Source organism: Numida meleagris, chromosome 13 (assembly GCF_002078875.1).
Source record: "Numida meleagris isolate 19003 breed g44 Domestic line chromosome 13, NumMel1.0, whole genome shotgun sequence".
In the NCBI taxonomy this organism is placed as follows: Eukaryota; Metazoa; Chordata; class Aves; order Galliformes; family Numididae; genus Numida; species Numida meleagris.
This window is the reverse complement of record NC_034421.1, coordinates 4,177,618-4,197,169: the sequence shown is the minus strand read 5'-3', so window position 1 is coordinate 4,197,169 and position 19,552 is coordinate 4,177,618. Positions and strand designations below refer to the sequence as shown.

The window sequence follows — 19,552 nt, the reverse complement described above, 5'->3', positions numbered from 1 at the left end:
ATCTACAGAAGATAAGCAGGACAAGGCTGACAGCCCAGACAGAGCTGAACATGCATTCCTTCAGATTGTATATACTGGAAGTCATTTAAGCAGAATTTTACTACTTGATCCATGTTGCATGACTTCTATCAAAGACGCATAGCAATTACCACTACTGCTTAACATTTCCACCATGAGAAAAGTTCAGTCTGGAAGCACGCAACAGACAACATAAAAGGCATGATGAAGATAACAGTAATTCCAAAGGTGCTCGAGACACAGCTCTGAAGCACCTTGGAAACTCCCAGCTGATCACAAGGGGATAACTGAAGATCTGCAAAAACCTCTTGGTTGGTTGCATGCAGGGAACAGCCCGCTTCCATTGCAGCGTGCAGAGCTCCAGAGATAACATGCTGCAGATAGCTGCAGCCTGCAGTCCTGGCCCTATAAAGCAACCCGCTCTACTCAAACATGGTTATATCACATTATACACATCCTAACTCCTTCTGGGAAAAGGATTCCCATTTCTCTAGGATGTCTTGCAAAGCAATGGATGTATTTGTCTTCAAACCAAGAGCACAGACACACACACACACACACCCCAAGCTCCATCAATTGCAAAGAAACAATTCCTGCCTTGTGGGATCACAGGCAGGAGAAAGTCAGAGAGAATGGATCGCCAGCTCCCTGCTGCATGCTGGGTGCGCGCTATATATACATGCTGCAGACCGAGGGGAGAAAGAGTGCACATGCCACACGTGGCTGCAGTGATACAAAAGATGTTGCTACAAGTTTTGCTTTGTTTTCACTGAGGCAGAATGTCAGAAGTTTCCTGGCCGCACTCCTGCTGCTGACACGCAGCGCTGTGCTATTGGGCTCCTTCATGTGGCGAACCAGCGCCAGCGACCACAAGCATTTCACCTACGTGAGGTCTGAAAATAAAATGCTGGGAAACACCAGGCTTTACATAAACATCCACCCTAAAGCAGCCTTCACTGAGAACGGGTAGGGGAAAAAACAACAAAAACAACAAACCACACCATGACAACCTCGTACCCTACGCGACACCATACATAAAACCCAGAAATATTCTTCCCTTCCTCAAAGCACCTCTTACAGATGCAAAGGAAACTGAGATGTGTTTGCCTACACGCAGTACTACCAGAAACAGAAGCTATGGCACGCACTGATCCCTTTGTTAGAGCACTCTGTGTGCTGCTCAACACCAAATGGCTGCTGCTACGGCCTGTTAATGAGGACAAGGAAGGGGACTTGGAAGGGAGACAGGAAATCATGCTGGATTCTTTTTTCCCCCCCCCACATTTACACTGTAGAAAAGCCTTGTGACAAAGGGAGAAGACAAAACATCTACATACACACATTTTTTTTCTATATATATGTAACACCATTCCAGTTCATTCTGCAAAAGGCAGTAACCAGAGCAGTAAGCTGCAGAGTGCTACACGAGCTGTCATCAGCAAGTCAGTGCCACCTCAGCCGACTTCACCATGACCATGATGCCCCAAACCTTGCTGCCCCCAGTGCTGTGAGCATTACATGCAGCAGTAGCATTGCTATGTTCATCCCTGCTACAAACAGCGCTGAGATGCAGGTTGAGCAAGAAATACTTTATAAAATGTTTCACTGAAAATAACACTTTTCGCAATTTGCATCAGACCAGAAAGGCAGGCCTGGGGTTTCATTCACAAAAAAAATGAGTTCATCATAATCCCTTTGTAGCAGCTGCCACTTCTTCCTATTCAACTTGCAGCTCCTGTTACCACACTGCTGACTCTCAATACCTACATCTTTCCCTCTGACTCATCATGCAAAGGGACACAGCCATACCCCAAGCATGCAGTTATCTATCAGTGAATTCCTCAGGTTCAAACCTGGACAACCAGCACTCTAAGTACAGCAGCAAAAGTTGAGATGGAACTGAACTATACCATTACTAGTTAAATTTGACCAAGGATTCCCCAAAAAGTCCTCTTAAAAGAGGTATTAAAATCCCCCATAACTTCTCTGAAACCAGTTTCTTGTTCCTACCAATTGCACATAATTCACCCAGAAGAATATCGTGTTTATTCCCATGCACGAAGTCCCAAAGACACACTGGGTTTCTCAGCTCAAGTGTGAATCTGCCTTCAGCCATCCCTGTGAGCCATTACCATTGCCAGTTATTGGAAGGGACTCCATTTTACCGGGGGCAAGGCAGACACATCTCACCCTTCAGGCAATGTGTGGAGTAAGCATGAATATTTCGGGTCGTGATCAACGCGCAGCAGCACATGGAGCAACCCCTGCAGAGATGTGCCCATTAGCTCCCATTACACCTCACTTCTTCCCTCAGTTAAGGGAAGAGCAACCTGCTCGCATCGATGATTTCCCGTAGTTGTATAGATGCATTCCCTATTTGTGTGATGCTTTGAAGCAGTCAGAAATGAGGAGCCTAGGACAATATGAAAGACTCGCTGGGAAAGCTTACCCAATAGCAAGCTTAGAAGGAGGTAAGGGTTTGCTTCACTAACCTAACCAGGTATCTGAGCCCCAAAGGTCTGCCCGTGGACAGACAGGCAAACTATTAAACGCAAGAAAGACACCTCATGTTGACATATCTTCAGAAGCAAGGTGCTCTAATTGCTGTGAGCGGCTCCTGGCTGAGGACTGCTGCTTTGTGATGCTCCTCTGGGCCCGCACAGAGCCCAGCCCAATGCTTCGCAGAGCTGCAGCTTTTCCAAAGCCAACCTTGCTGTGGTAACCAGGACAAAAACAACCCAACTGTAAAATGCTCAGAATGATTCCTCCCCCCCCCATTTACATTTTAGTTCATGGAACAAGCAAAATCAATTTTCTCCATCTTTTATAAAAATAAGCTAACCCTATAGTACCTGATGGGAATAACCATCGGAAGGACTGTGCTCCAGATGATTACTTTGCTGGAACTGCAGCTGTCTGAAGCAGCAAGGTAGGCCAAAGCGAGAGCAATAAAATCACCTTCCAATTGAAAGTGAATGACAATGAACATTGTTCAGAAGGAACGTCATGAAACCTTACAACAAGCTCTGTAAAGCTGTCTAAACTGTCATGGGAGATTATGCACTACTCACCCCTCCTTTATAATAAAATCATCCAACATTTCCTGTTCCCCTCCCGATCCCAGATTTTACATTTTAAGTAACACTCTGTAAGCAAGACCTGTAAGAATCCTGCGGTAACATCTCCTCGGCTAGCACTGCCTGCATTCCAAACGAACAAGTTAATTGCACCGAGGCTACAGAAGGAGTTCTGGAAGAGCAAAATCAAATCCATTTTATTCTCTTAAGTCTAAATACACATCACAGAGAAGGCATGTACCTGTCACCATGGCAATTTGAAGTCATTCTATTTGTTTTCTTTACACATCTCTTTAGGCAGAGGCACACGGGTAGCACAGCTGCAGGGTTTTTAAGCGTGCTTCGTTCATTCTGGAGGCTACTGCAGTCTTAAAGTAATGAGATTTTCAGCATTTGCTATTTCTCTTTCAATTGCACTCCCGATCTGACCAGATTTAACACAGAAATCCCATTAAAGTCTAACCCATAAAGTCCAGAGAAATATACGTGATTTTCAGTAAAATAATCTGTTGCTTTTATGAAGAGATGAGTGAAGGGTCTGTAAGTCAATGGTGAAGCCCAGAATCCTCAGCTCCCTGATAAAGGCCATGTGGACACTTCAGTGTATTTGCTGCTCCCAGAATGAAGCAACTCAGTGCAGACACAAGGCGAGGATAGTACTGCAGAGCTCCCTACAAACACGCCTCTACTGCTGTTCACTGCTGCTTAATGAGAAGAAAGGCTGAAATCCAATAATGGTGACTTTTAAACATAACCAAAGGAAAAGTGAGGCCAGAAAGCATGGAGCTTACCTGCAGTCTCTATAACCACCAAAAAGATGGAACAACCCATTGGAATGCTCAGTCTCAGCTATTCCGTAGGGCACAATATGAGCTTAGATACAGGAAGGCCGGTTTCCAGCTTAGTGGTTACCCTGAGCTTACAAATCACTCACCTCGTGTGCTCCAGCACAATCCCTTTATATTTATTTTATATCCATGCCATCATGCTGAGCATTGCAGATACACCCATCAAGCCACTCGATCTCATGCAGTTTTATTTTAACACAATCTAATCTGCTCCTCTGCTGTAAGAGGCACTTTCTTTCCCCTCTCTGCCGTTCTTTCCCCTCAACCATTTCCTCCTCACATCACCCCTTGTGCCAACAGCACTGTGCAAATAACTGCTGAACTGATGTAATGCGTTTCTCTGTTGGTTGGAGAACACTGTCAGGCAGCCCAGTGCCTTGGCCTCGCCTGCCACATGGCAGCACGAGCCCAGCACAAGAGAGGCATGAAAACGGGGATGGAAATCCCGAGGAGGAAGGAAAGAAGGAAGTACCAGCAGAAGTGTTGTAGATTTGTGTCAGGTTATTAAGAAAAAGAGTACGTAACCGCAGACTGTGATTTAAGCATCACATGATCCAAACTTTGCCTTCTCCTTTCTGAAAAGAAAAAGCAATTCATTATGAGAAAAGCTCTGCTCTTTATCAGGGAAGTCCTACCAGCTACCATGCCAATGCTTTGAGGCTGGAAATTTTCAGAAGATTCTGAAACTGAAGTCACAGCTCTTGAGAGAAGCAAGAACAGCGAGAGAGATGGCTGAGAAAGGACAGTGCATGAAAAAGTGAAGGTTGACACCTGTTGCAGACATGGCATTGTGCTTCTTGCTACCACTTACCTGGAACTGTGTACACAGTGAAGGATTTGTTCCTTACTGAGAGCAGCCACAGTTCACACCGGGATTTGCCTAACACTGCATATCATCACACCTGGAACGAGGCTTCAACACAGCCAGACAAGATTTCAAGTGGGCAAAGAGCATGTACAGGCAAGTGCATCTATTTAAAACAAACACTACCAGCAGCATCAGGCAAAACCACAACTGATGCATAGCTCCATCTCTTAGAAGCACCAAGCGAAGGAGCTGCAATGAGTGCTTCTATTGAGCTCAGCTGCACAGGGGCTTCCCTTCACACTGCCGCACCAAGGCTCGCTAACACGCACAGGCAGATGCTCCAACCAGGATTTCATCCATCTCCTTTGAGGAACACAGTGTTCATGGAAAGTTGGGGCCAACTCTCTCTGGGATTCCTGTCCTTGCAGCAGCACACGCAGCCATACACACAAGTGCCTCCTCCCCTGGTCCCACAGACATCCAGTCCCACCTGAGGCACTGCCCAGCTCAGGGCAGCAGCACATGGAGCACGGCCAGGCAGCTTGGGGAGAGCACAGCAATCTGGGGCTGAGCAGGAAGGCCAAAAAGGAAGAGCTAGCAGGAGCCCAGCCCAGTGAACATCAAAATGCTGCTTTGGTGCACATATATTTTCTTTAAAAGCACACAGAAAATAGCTTGGTTTTTTTTTGTGAGGTTCAAACAACTCAATGTTGTCAGGAGAGCCTCCACCGAAGCACCACGCTGTGCAACTTGAAAAAACAATCACTTATTCTGCACAGCTTCCCTACAATCTCTTAGAGGCTCTCTAGCAAATCTTTTAATTGCTGTCACGGAGCAAACTGACAAAACGAGCATCGACACTGTCAAAACAATAGCAGCTAATTTTTCAAGTGAGAACATGCTAGGTTGTTCCACGCTGGGGAGTTAATAGTGAAGAATCAAGAGCTGTATTTTTATTTTCACATTCCTTACATCTCTTTAATAACGTTCAGATTTTACTATTTGAAAATTATTTGAGATGTCAAGCACAGCTTTCCCTCAAGATACATAGAATCACGTAATTGAAGAATACCTGGAGTTGGAAGGGACTCACAATTTCCCATTTCTGCACAGTGCAGAAAAGGAAAAAAACCCTAAGATATTGCAGTTGCCTTTTTTTTTGTTTGTTTGTGTGTGTAATGAAATACCACAACATGGTCAGGGAGTAAATTCAGTAAGAAAACAAGATCTCTTAGGGAAGAACATCATGGAGATTGCTGAGAAGGGTACATCAATCAGGGAACAGAGGGCAGAAGGGGGGTCCCTCCCGGGCCACCACCCTGCCGGGGGAGCTCAGCTTATGGATGCATCTTTTCCAGATCCAACCATCCCCAGCATTGGGGTGCAGGTCTCACGGTAAAGCTGCTGACTCCTGAATATCTACCTGAAGCAGCTGCCATCCCCTCCAGAAGGCTATCGGAGCACAAAGGAGGAGTCTGCAATTTCAAGACCTGACCTTTCCGAAACTCCTCCAGCAGAAGCAAGCCCCTGTAAGCCAGCTGGGAATGGCTTCTCATGCATTTCAATACCTGCAAAAAAGCTGAAGATATTCTTGAAAAACAGTCACTACTGCCTCTCTCTGAACTCAGTGGAGCACCAGCCAGTCCTCACCTCACTGAGGATGAATTCACGTATTTAAAAACAAAACAGAAATAACTAAATATGAGCACTTATATAAAAACTTAATCCAAACACGGATTAAGTTTAGCAGAAGCGATCATCTTAATCTAACTGCTTATAAATATGTAGGATGATCTCACAAATCAAGCCTTGGTATAGTCTAAAGAGTAGCATTAACAGGCTTGTATAACAAATCCCATCAAGGCAGATTTTTGGTGCTTGGGTCAGTGACTCAGGGAAAGCCCACCACACAGCCAGTCTTGTTAAGCACCCGTCACACAACAGCAGTTCCTGGGTGCCTAATCATCAGGAACAGAGAAACAAAGAGGTGACGCTATAATTGTACCTCACTCAGTTTCACGTTTCAAAACACTGGAGTCAGCTGCAAAATATGCCATTCACTCCTAATGGGCAGCACCGGGCACAGGGCTCGCTATCAGAAGATGAGTTCCTCTTCACCTCCCATTCCCTTACAGACAGCTGGCTGCAGCTCAGCAGCACAGAGCGGAGATGAGCTGCGTGCAGCCAGTGCTAACACATGAACCTAACGGTCTCACCTGCACCCACAAATACTGGATGTGATGTTACACCAATTTAAATGAACCCAGAGCACTAACAGTCACAGCTGTCTTTTAATCAGTCTTGGTGGAAGGTTTTATTTTTATTATTTTTAAGGTCTCTGGAAGGTGAATTCTAGCCCCGCTTCTCCCAGCCACAGAAGCTGCTCTGTTCCCGTGTACTCCTCACTATAAACAACCTCACGTCTCTGAGCAAACTGCTAAGGTACAGCAAACTCCTTTCCTGTGCGTGTCATATGGTCGGCCACGTCCTACCCAAGCACCACCGTGCTCGTCAGCTAACGTTTCTCCCATCGATCGTGCCTCCCAGTGCAAAGACAATGGAGGGAAATAAGAAGCAGCACCGCTTTGCAGTGTATGAATGCTTCCCACCAAGGCAGCGGGCTGGCAGCAGCAGCAGACAGCACTTCTGTTTAGATGGGGCTGGCTGCCAGCACCAGAAAGTTTCGCTATCAGCACTGCAGATGACTGATACGATCTGTAACACACAGCAAAGCTATTATGTTGTTTTGTTGTGTGCGTGGTTGTATACATAAAAATAAGGGGTAGTTAAGGAGCTGTATGTCACACAAGGGCTCTACGTACCGCTGCTGCCATCATCACGTATTCCAACCTGTAGAGGGCTAGGTCCTGTTGCAGCCATTTCTTCACCAACTAATAAATATCTGATCTTCAGAGAAAATGTAAATTATGTGCAGTGTTGTGGGGGGAGGGACAACATCTTTCATCATCCAGCCTCCTAACTGTAGAAATCCCTTTCCACATTAGGCGGATCAGGCTGAGGGTACTACCAGTATTGCCCCTCCCCTTTTTTTTTTTTTTTAAATTTTAAAAAGCCTGAAAATTATCAGTATCCATGATAGCAAAGAGGCTAGGAAACACAGTTTCGCTTCAAAGAAAGGCGGATGGCTTTCATCAACTTACCTCTAATTTTGTTATTGCTGAATTTTCATTTAAAAATATTTTCCAAACGACCTATCAGCCTTGTGTTTTGAGCTACCAGGATTACCTTTTAAAGTGGTAGGTGCCCAGAATAAGTCTTAAACTTAAAACTCCCATGGGTCGTAACCCCACTGGCATGTTTTAAAGCCTTGGATCTTTGAAAGCCTCTCCTACCCAGAGACAGCTCACAGTTCCTAAAGCAGCAGGGTGATCTCAGAGCCCCAAGCTCAAGAAAAAGGAATCCACCGACAGCATGCACAGCCTTACTCGAGCTTTGGATGCACCCTACACAGAGGGCAGTGCCCACGGGTACAGCAGCCAGTCTGATCCACCGCCGCCAGCAGACACGTGTGCCGTGTCAATAACATCACCTGCAGCTGGAAATAAACACAGATGACCAGCCAACCACTCCCTCCTCCCAGCCTCCTTTACGCCAATAAATCTCAACCTGCCTGTTTGAGCAATGTTTAATCATAAACAGTTTTGAACATGCTCCAGCACATAAACAAAGGTGAGTAGGAGAAAAGCGAGGAGCCCGATCTGTGCTGCTGAGCCAGGGAACAGCGCCGAGCAGGAAACTGCTGAGGAATGGGATGCAAGCACCTGGCATTCATTTAAACAACCACCATGCAACATTAAAGCACACAGAACTGTGACCACAGGAGGTTTTCAAGGACTAAATGTATTAACGTTCTTGGTTCTCTTAAAAAGAAATAAAAAGAAAAACCAAATTGCCGAGAACACCCACTTAGATGTATTAAAAGTAAACTACCATCATTGATCTCATCCCACTGCCATCTCCAATGCAGTCATCCTGATTCCCTTCTGTGCTGCTAATCAAGCTAAAATTAAGTCCTCTCCTCCTGCTCACTGCACGTGCCAGCAACAGCACAACCAACACGGGGAGGATTGATCGTCCCTCAATGACAGTGCACCTTCTGGGGACACAGATTCATTTCATAGGGGTTTTGCTCTGACAGCATCAGAGATTTCTATCTTGCCCTAACATTCAGATTTGAGCTGATCTATTTTAGATTCTAATGTGATTTTTCAACGGAAAAAGAAAAGCCAAAGCAAAAACAAACTCCCAACGCTATCAGATAACACTCATTAAACAAAGCTAAGCACAGATCAATTGGCAGAATGACAGAAGCAGAAAAAAATCTCACATTCAGAAGATAGACATTCTTCAAATGTGCTTGACAGTAGCCACGGTTTATGCAATTAAAATCAAAAAGGAAAAAACTGATGCACAGCACAGTGGCAAATCAGGTTATTTCACCCTCCCCTCTGCTAATGCACTGTCCCACTAGGTTAACTCCAGGCATGAAGGACAGCTTGTATGGCATGGGGCAGGACAGCACCTATTTATGTTCTGCTGTCACATCCCTGTCCCACCCCCATCCTTCATGTGGTGCTCACAAACCCTCTGCCATCAGACTTCCATGCCAAACACTACACCAAGTCTCAGATCAGGAGCGAGTTGCTCTTTCCAAGGTCTCAGAGGCATTCTTGTAGGAATACTCAGGTCCCACCGAGTCCCCCAGCCCCACAGCACAGCTCCCAGCCCTGATGGCTGAGGGCACCCACACACAGCACGGGTGGCTGCCATGCCCCTGGAGCACAGCTGCTGTTGGTGAGCACCCAGACTGACAGCAGTTGGTTTTCTGGAGACGTTACAGCCATGGCAAGCACCCTGCAGCACACATTCACCCACGCGCTGTTTCTGCTACTCCCCATTCACCATGGGCTGAATTTTTCCCACCCATGATAGCCCCGAAGATAAGAGCAGTCTGGCCTCAATTGTACCACAGCTGAGACCACAAGAAGTGACTCAGCAGCATGGCCACTACCAGCATCTCTCACTTCTTCCCTGCTTCTCTGAAACTGGAGAGCCCTTCTGAGCAGTGTTCCAAGCCTGATCTTGGTTAAAATCAAAAAGGTCAATATTCACAATTTTCCTCCTTTGCTCATCTTGGCAGAAACACTCAACTAAGTACGTTTCTCCTTCAATCATAAACCACAATTAACACCTACCCCCGTGCCAAAAAAAGCCCCACCTGCACCCACGCTTTGGGGAACTTCCCCCCAACAGCCTCTACAAAGAGTTCTGATTTCAATAAGAAGCCAGCAAAGAGCTAAACACGCAGTGACACATGGAACAGGCGGCAGTGCCAGGGCTGGACCCTGCAGCCGCCCCGTTATTCATTTCCATACCTAACTCAACACCGAGCATCTTACAGCTTGGCTCAGTGCTGGGGAATTTCCAGCTTGCCACAGAAATGTGGCCACACGCTGCTCTGTCCTATCCCCTTCTCCTACCTCCCAGCTTCTTCTTTATTGCTACACATATTCAAGTATTTCCTATACCCTAGAGAAGGAGAAATCGGCCACTTGAAAAGATCGGGCATAAGACCTCTTAATAACCATCAGGGAGAGAGGCACTTGTTTCAGCATCTTTGTTGGATCCACTACAGCAGTTTGATTCTCATGTAAATCTCATTTGCAATGCCATCAACTTGCTTCTAATGGGCCATTCATCACCGGAGGGCTCTCCTTCAAGCAGCCAGCTGGTCTCCTTGAAAGGTCTCCCATGCCACGGAGAAGACTTGCTTCCAAAGCTAAGAGCTACCTACAAACACATTAGTGAAGGCTGTGCAAAACAAAATAACCTCGGTAAAGCTCAAAGATCTTAATTCCCACACATATACGCCAGAAAAAAACTTGTGTGGGATGCTGCTAACCTTTGAATTCAATCAGTCTCTCTAAGAGGGCTCTAACACAGAGCGTGACTGTGATGTATTTTCCTTCGAGGCTGGTTCAGCTCATTTAGAAAGTGATTTGGAGAGAGCTAATGTACTATTTATGTACATTATAAAAAACGACCCATATGGACTCAGACTTTGCAAAATGCTCGCTCCAGTCCGTTCCGCTCCCTCTGAAGACATTTCACAACTCATTCAATGCCCAGCAGAGGAAGCCAGGATTAGTGTTGTAAAAGCTGCTCTGGGGGTAATTTAGATGTTTTAAAAGCTGGCATCTTTTGGACTCAAAGCCAAAGGTGCACTTGGGGCAACACAGAGCATCTCTCGCATGTGTCTACAAAGTGACACCCACCTGCAGCCTCCACAGTGCTGGCACTGAAAGAGGAGGTTAGAAGAGGATTCCAAGCACAATTTGTTAAGACAAAATCTTCCCATTAAAGAAGCAGAAAAGAAATTCATCTTACTGTGATTTTATCCTAAGGTGAAGGTGCACCTGACTGCCCTGCAACAGACTGCCTAGCAGGACATGGCTAAGATGGCAAACAGTGTAAAATAATCCCCAAATTCAAGTATTTTAAATCCTACAAGCACATGTGAACGCGCTGAGGAGTTTCTTCCATGCGAAGAGCTTAACCAAGTAGAGTGACAATGACACGTGCGCAGTGACAATCCACGTGCCAGCTGCCTCCACAATGGTGCCATTACCTTTACATTAGGACATTTCTGAGAGTTAATTTCCTATATTGCTGGCATATCCTAATGCCCCTACCTCCTTCACTTCCACATAGCATACAGACCTAGAGAAACATTTCAGCTTGGTGCAGGCATCTTATCTGGATGTTTCATTCAACCTGCACGGTTTGAAACACCGGCTTTTGGAGGAAGAGGATTCTCTACCTTTTCTGCTGTAAGTTTCTTTAAAATAAGAATTCTCACACTTGCAATACTTCCTTGTATTCCTTCCAGCGCACATAAGAAATATTCTCTTAAGAACTCCTACACTTGGAGAAAACATCACTTCTTGCCTTAATATTCCAATAAGAAGTGCATTAGCAGCATAGCTTGCTCCAGCCTTTTGACTTCCTTTGCAGACATCACCTTGGCAAAGCCAGCTTCACTGCAGCTTGTCTCACCTCGCTGAGACAATAGTTCCACAGCCAAAGGGACAGGATAGAAGGTGGCAAAGCCACCCAATTGCTGGCCTTGTTGACAGCCAGCACCCCTGTGCACACGGCAGGCAGGCAGCCAATCCAAGGGACAGCGTCTTATGCAAAGCCATGAAATAATAATAAAAAAATCAATAAATACCTAGCAGTTGGCATATCTCCCACACCAAGAGCCAACAATTACTCGTTTGGGCTACACCTCAAACTGAATATGAAAAGCAAAACCATTTCTGGTCTACCCATCAGGTAGAAGCCAAATTTGCATTGTGTGTCTCGTCCTTTTCTCCTCCCACACACTCTGGAGTTGGAGCATTTCAGTGTCCACGGTTCTTATGCCCTGGAGAGAGGAAAGGCCTCCAGTTGCTCAAGAGCAATTCCTTCAGCAAGTGCACGAACTGGCTCTGCAGGGAGTCCAGCTGCGCTCACTGGTGGCTTCTGTACGTGGCCTTAAGGGAGAGGAAAGATTAAACCAGTTTGCGTGGGAAGACTTCCCAAGTCTCTCTTCAAAGTGGCACGAAGCAGGAAAAAAAAGGGGCTTAGCTACAATGTTGTATTTCAGGGGAGGGGAGGAAAGCCTTCCCCACTGCGCCTGAGGCAGGGTTATTAACTCTGTGGGGTTATTTTGTCTCTTCACCCTGTTCTAGACAATGGAGTGGATTTTTACCTGTACATGGAAAGATACAGACTTACACACCGTTTCAAGAGTGTTCTAGGAAGCGATAACGTGCTTTCTTCCATTTATCCTCCTATTCTAATCACCCAGCATGTATAACAACCAAAGGCTGTCCATCTTCGCTCCCTCTGCTAAGGCAGAATTCCCAGTTCATTTCTGCTTTATCCCTCCCCAGCTGTCAACATGTCATCGGGCAACAGGAAAATTACCTACCCAGCATGCTGAAAGGAGGGAGAAAAACACCGAAACAAATTGGAGCCCACACATACACAACAAGTGACAGCCCAAGAAATTAAGCTCCTTTTTTGAATTACTAAAAATAGGCTGGGTAGGGAGAGAAGGGACTATCAATCAAATCTTAGAGTTGCTGAATATTCAAAGAACAGGCTTCTAACAGAGTGCTCTCTCAAGATTACTTGAAATTTCCATGATAAAAAATGCACGAGGACAAGAAGGAAGGAGTAGAACGAGGAGCAAAATACACAAGACAGAAGTGGATACAGAGTATTAATTAGGCCATTAAGACCCTTAAATGTTTTACTGTCCAATAAAATATGCATTTCATAAAAATTAAGTGTCATGCAAAAGTAATGCATGCATGCATGTTATTGAGCTGCTCTAGAGTAGCCAAGGATGTAAATCACTAGCAGAAAACATTTATGGACAAGAACGTGCAGACATCAGTCTGTTGCATCTGCATTAGGAAAACAAAGAATACACTGCTGGAATGAAAATGCCACTCATTTACCTACGGGAGACTGGTGCTGCACCTAATCACAAGCAGTCTGCAGTACACTGTAGTGGGGAGACATACAAATATCTGAAAAAAGCTATCCTGTGATTAACACTGGGTCATTCACTGGAGTGAACAAATGCATTTAGACTATACAGTAATTTGCACTCACAATTAGTCAATTAACCAAATAATCTGGAAGTACATTAAGATGTCTTCTTGCATCCCACATTTAGAAGGTGAAGCACTGTTTCAGCCACTTCACCTTACAGATGGGCACAAAATACCCCCACAAAGCTATCCTTACTTCCCCAGACACCCAGCTCCCCTATTTCTCAGGGTGGATCTACACTCCGCGGCACCAGAGCCCTAACACCTGACCTAGATCTCCCCTCTCTTAGTTTAAAACCATTCCCAACTTGTTCATCACTATGAGACTGTGTAAAAAGTTGCTCTCTTCCTGTTTTTCAGCTCCCTTTAGGCACTGGAAGGCCACAGTGAGGTCCCCTGGAGCCTTCTCTTCCCCAAGCTGCACACCCCCAGCTCTCAGACTGTCCCCACTGCAGAGGTGCTCCTATCTCTGAGCATTCCCATGCCCTCCTCTGCACCCGCACCACCGGCTCCATGTCTTTGTACTGGGGGCCCCCACAGTGGCTTTGTGGGCACCCAACCACTCCTGCCCTCTTTTCCCCCAGCAGCAGAGCTCAGCTCCCCAGAGCACACTGACACTCCAGCTGCAGGAACTTCAGGCCGTGGCAGACAGGGGCCATTGCTGCACAGGGGTCAGTCATAAGCCTTTATTTGTATGGCAGAAGTGGTGAATTCAAGTAGTTTCCTGTTCTTTACCAACATCCTGTTGCCACATCTACTCCTCCAGGAAGCTGCAACACCAAGCAAGAGAATTTGGCAGCCCACAGAACAGCCCCGATGACAAACGGCAATAGGAGCAGTTGCTAAGAGCTTGCTTGCAAAGAAAACAACCACATCAATCCGGTCATCATTTACACGCTCAGTTATTCTGTAGAAGACCACGTGGCCCATTTTCTGAAAGAAAACAAAATAAATGCTCTTTTGATCACAACGCACATGATTTGTTACCTCAAGTCAAAACCGGAACTCGGCAGCGAGGATGCTCGTACCAAAATAACCGAGATGTGAATTACTACAGATCTCATGATTTTTCTTCCAGTTTCTGTAAAAGCAAAACCTCTCAGACTCATTCATCCCCTGGAGTTCTATATACAGCAACAGCGCTCACTGGAAGAATCCTGCAGTCAGCTGAGCATGCATGTCATGACCAGGAGGCTGTTAGCACAACGTTCCCCCAGCACAACAGGAATCCACATTTAAGCCTTCAGAGCTGAGGCTCTGCACAAGAACGCACAAGACAAGCGTGGCACGTTCTGCACAGATCCATCTTTCCATAGTCAACACATCAGCTAAACTGAACCGAGCCTGGTTTAAAGGAATACATAAGGGAGCTATGCAGTGAGCTTTGCATAGCGTTGGTTTATGTTCACAGCTTGACTTACAGCACTGCTATTTTTGAATCAGCACTGGTTTCACGTAATGAGAAACTTTCCTTAAACATTTAACATAAGCCATGACAAATTGAGTTGCGTAGCTAAGAGTTATTGCTCGACATAAATTCCGTAATTAAAATAAAGTAAGCCTTTATCACAGACTTGCTGTGCAACAAAAAAAACCCGTTCAGGTCTTTGAAATCAGAGCATGAAAAATGTAAGATAAAGACCTAAGATAGCAAACCTTTAAAGAGTTCCTAGCAGGAGTAAAACCACCATCCACCACAGCTGCAGCGCAGCAAATGATGCATTTCGAACAAAGAACCAACACCACGTTGCAAACACAGATTATGCAATGTTCAAGAAGTAGAACTACACGAAGAGCTCTCGGAGTGCTTCAGAAACAACGGGCGCTGTGCTCGTGGTTATGTGGTCAGAGCACTTCCTTGGGGTGCGGACACGGGGCACGGAGCTGCAGGGCGCACGCTGTGACAGCATCGGCCTCACCTCAAGAACAGGGGCCGAGCGGCTCGTGAGGTCACCCAACACTGCGTACATCTCCACTTCCCTGGAGTATGGCAGCTTTTCCGTTAAGCTGTGCCCTCAGTTACCAGCCAGCACCTGCCCAGCCTCCCTGAGGAAGGGAATGGAGTACTGCTGAGCTCAGCTCTCCGTTCCTGCTAGGGTGCAGAACCCGATGGCAGTGACAGCCGTGCTGCCCCAGCGCGACGTGAGCTGTGCAGCCCCACAAAGATTAATGCATGCATAGGATTGCTCTGGATCAGCACCCTCAGACGTGCTCTGAGCACTGGGCTATTTATTTATGCCAAGTTTTAGTACCTAGGAAAATCCCATTATAAATAAAGCAGCCTGTTCGTAATAAAATGTCACATGTGCCTTACGTTGCCAGTTTATAATGGGGCCTATACACAGATTTTCTTTTGATTTTAACTCCACAGTTTAATTTCACATATCCATACATTTACTTCCCATGTATTTTACACTCCAAGAACTACTCCATTCATTTCTTCCATTTCCTAAGGCTTAAGAACTTTTTTACGCTTATAAATATTGCGCAGAAAATATCAATTTACATTGAAAAACAGAAAGTTTCAGCTCCATTAATAGTTCTACTGCAAAGCCACAGAGCAGGCACAAAGGCCACAAGCAAATATCCCATGAAATATTCACAGGCAAGCACCATTTTCCAGCCATTGAGCCCCCAGTTCAGAAGGCTCAAGTGCCATTATCAGGCTACGCTCAATCAACATTTGCAGTTTTTAGTCAATAGGACTTTTGTACTTAGGAGCATTTGAAAACCTGACCCATAGCTGCTTAAAATTCAGGTTAGCAAGCTCGGCTTCCAGCTTCTGTCTCAGATCCCTCACTTCTAGGGGTGGAAAATGCTTAGTTTAATTATTGGAAGTCTCCAGTTTGTTACTGTTACTTCTAAAAACTGAGTTCCTTCTGAAGATTACAAAGAAAAGATTAAAAATCCTGTGTTGAGCTGATGCCGTAAACACTTGATTACATGGTAAATCTGAAGCAATTATCGTCTTAAATGGGAATAATTACTTAGGCTAATGACTCCTGCAGCATCTTCAGCTTTAACTTGTATCAATAGTTTAAACAAGACCGCAGCACACCTATCAATAGTCTGTATGTCTCTAATACAAACCCAGATATTTCTCCCCAGATTTCCACTAGCATAGCTAAGAAGAGCTTCTAGCAATCCTTAATTTTATTTAAGCACTTAATGTAAGTGCTTCCATGATTTCATCTTGATTTATCTGAATGCTTGCTGCAGTGCGACACTCGCGTTAATTAAACAGATTAAGGGGCAGCCGGCTGCACTGCGGCCCTCCGCTCCTCCACCCACTTTGTTTCTAACTGTCATTAACCTCTAGGAAATGCCCTCCTTGTTGGTCATTACTGCTTAATTATACTCCACAGTTATGTCATCACATCTGTGAAATATAATCTTCCATAACACAGCTGCGAAAGGCAATCTGCCCGCCCGGCAGCGAGATCCTGCTCGCAGCAGATGACAGAACACACGATGGAGATGGAGGAAGTGGTGCAGAGCTCCTCTCCAAGGCCCTTGGATCAGGATGGAGCTGCTGTTTCAGGAGGCATGGGGAATCTTCAGAACGGAACGCCTCCAACTCGTCCTATTCCTCCTGTCCCTGCCTCTCCCAACAAAGCCTTCCCTAAATTTCAGGGATAGTTGCTTCCGAACTCAGAAGAGGGCTTTGTAGCACACCAGTTTTGTCAGAGTGAAATGAGAGGAAACCTCAGAAATAGAATTTATGAGTCCAGGTTTTATGTTTTAACAAGCAGCATGAATTACATGTGGAAGATGCTTTTTTTGCCAGGAACCCTCTGCTTCCACTCATGATCTCATGATGCACAGTCACTCCTTCGCTTGTAATAGCAGAATACAGCAGCGACTGCTCTAACACAAAGGAAATAGGACTTGGCAGATTTCTTGCTATCCTTTATAAACAACAGATAGCAAAAAGAAAGGGGATGGCTGTTCAAACCAGCAGCGCTAAGAGATTACCAGCAAGTGTTCCCACATCATGAGGGCCTCCGTCTAAATCACCAAATGGAGCAGCCACTAATTTCTAAAATTTAATACGAACCACACATTCTACTGGCAGATAGAGATGATGCGGCTGTGCCAAAGAGGGCTGTAATGTTACCACAAAATAATACTCAGAAAAAAGTACAGCTGGAATTGTAAAGTGTGTACTAAGACTTATTTCTACTTTTCTCCCCCCTCCTCTCATATTTTGGCAATATTAGCTGGCTAGCAACAAGCACACAGACTTCTCCACAGAAGAGAAATGGCACTGAGCAGCGCTTTGTTTGCTCACTCGGTGGGCGCGTGCAGGGCTGTGGGTGCAATGGGGAGGGAGCTGGCTGATGTTCCACGCATGGAGACAGAAGCAGACAGAACAGTTTGAAGCCTCACTCAATCCTGTGCTTCAACAGGACTACTTCTTTTTTTCTTGGTCTGAATTACAAACCCTTGCCTGCCCAGGGGAAGGCAAGGAGTTGTTTACCTGCTTGAAGTAAGGGGGCAAATTCCTTTAGATCGGTGCAAAACATTTTTCTGCTCCAGAGCTCAGAAAGAGAGGAGCACACCAAGTTCGTTTATGTAGCTCAAACAGTGGCCAAGCAAAGAGGATGCCTTACTGTGCAGAGTTCATAACTGCATTAAAGGCTTCCCTGTAAAGCAAAGGAGAAGGAAAATTTCTATTCCCACTCCAGAAGTCAAGAGCAAACGGAAGGGGGGGTGGTGGTGGTGGTGCAGGCAACGAGCTCCCTGCTTGAGAGGGAGCACAATGCTTATGATTAACCAAGTGAAGAAACAGAATGGCAGGGAGGAGAGAGCTTGCACAAATAAACCCAGAACCAGAGGGAGCGACACAACAGAGCTGCCCTGGGCTTTGGGTGGTCTTGTTTTACAAAGCAAGATTAATTAAACAGACACTGAAGGACATCTCTTTCAGAAAATGAAACACGTTACAAACCAAAATGCCTTGGAGAGAGAGTAGCTAGGGAGTTATAACCAAATTACTAAGTACAAAATGAAGCAGCCTGCAGAGGAAATGAGTAATTAAAAAACCCTCCCCTGAGCAACAGGCTGGCGAGAGAGGGATAACTGCAGGACCCTTGTGCTGGAGGTGAGCGGTACCAGAGCCAAGCGCTGCTGGATGGAAACAGATGCTTCATACAAACAGCCAACAGTGCCGTGGAACACAATAAAACATCACCCCTGCTCTTACGGAGCGCATCAGCCACAGCCTGCCCAGCACGGCCCGAAGGATGCATGCAAGAATTACATCACCCACTGCCACCACACTGCCACCTCCGGGGCGATGCTCTGCAGTAGTTGGACAGTGCTCAGCAACCATAAACAATATTTTCAGAGGAAGAACTAGATTAACGGCGACCTCATCGTTCTTTCTGGGCCTTCCCCAAACAAGAAAGCTTAAAATAGAAAGATGCCTCCGCAGCATCCTCCGCTTTGTAAGTGGAGCAAAGGTACACAGGGCACTGCTCCCAGGTGTCCTGGTGGGCAGCAGCACCTCTGCCCCGTAGAGACCCAACACACAATTTGTCAACCCTAAAACATGCACTCAGGCGAAAGCGGTTCTCCAGCTTCATCCACTCAAACTTTTCCAGGGAAGACAAACCCTGGGCGTAGCAAGTTGCAGCCCGCTGGGAAAAGCCTTCCCTCTCATTCATCTTCTGGGAATCCCTGAAGGGCCACCAGTTGGACACCAGCCTGTTGGCAGCAGCGTGCAGGAGAAGCAGCACAGAGGAGGAGCGCCCTATGGTGAAGAGCTCACGCTTCTTCCACAGACGTGGTTCAACCAGACGGTGACCCAGACCTGATAACATCCCCCGTGATGGTTACGGGTGGCTGGAAGGTGACATCCCCTGCAGACGCTGAGGTGGATCTGCTATCCTCAGTAGGCGGACTTCCTCACCAGACGCACAGCCACCCTTCTGCCACCACCCTCCTCCACACCAGGCATCCCCCAGCACCTCCTCTGTGGGCTGGGGAAGGCCTCAAAGCCCCATCCTCAACAGCAGCCTCTCAGAGGGAAGATCCACGATCACTCCCTGTGCGGAGGAGGCCCTCGCGGCCCCTCTCATCTCTCCACGGGCTGGAGGACTCGCACTGACCCGCTCAAGCCCTCCCCCGGCCCCGCTCCCCGCAGCCCTCGGCAGCCGCCCCGGGCCCCCA

General features: G+C 46.3%; 1 protein-coding gene across 1 annotated transcript in view; it reads right to left on the bottom strand.

The window, feature by feature from the left end:
* The window catches only part of FOXK1 (forkhead box K1), a 51,243-nt gene that overhangs the window by 31,222 nt on the left and 469 nt on the right, over nucleotides 1-19,552 (bottom strand). The window lies entirely within an intron of this gene.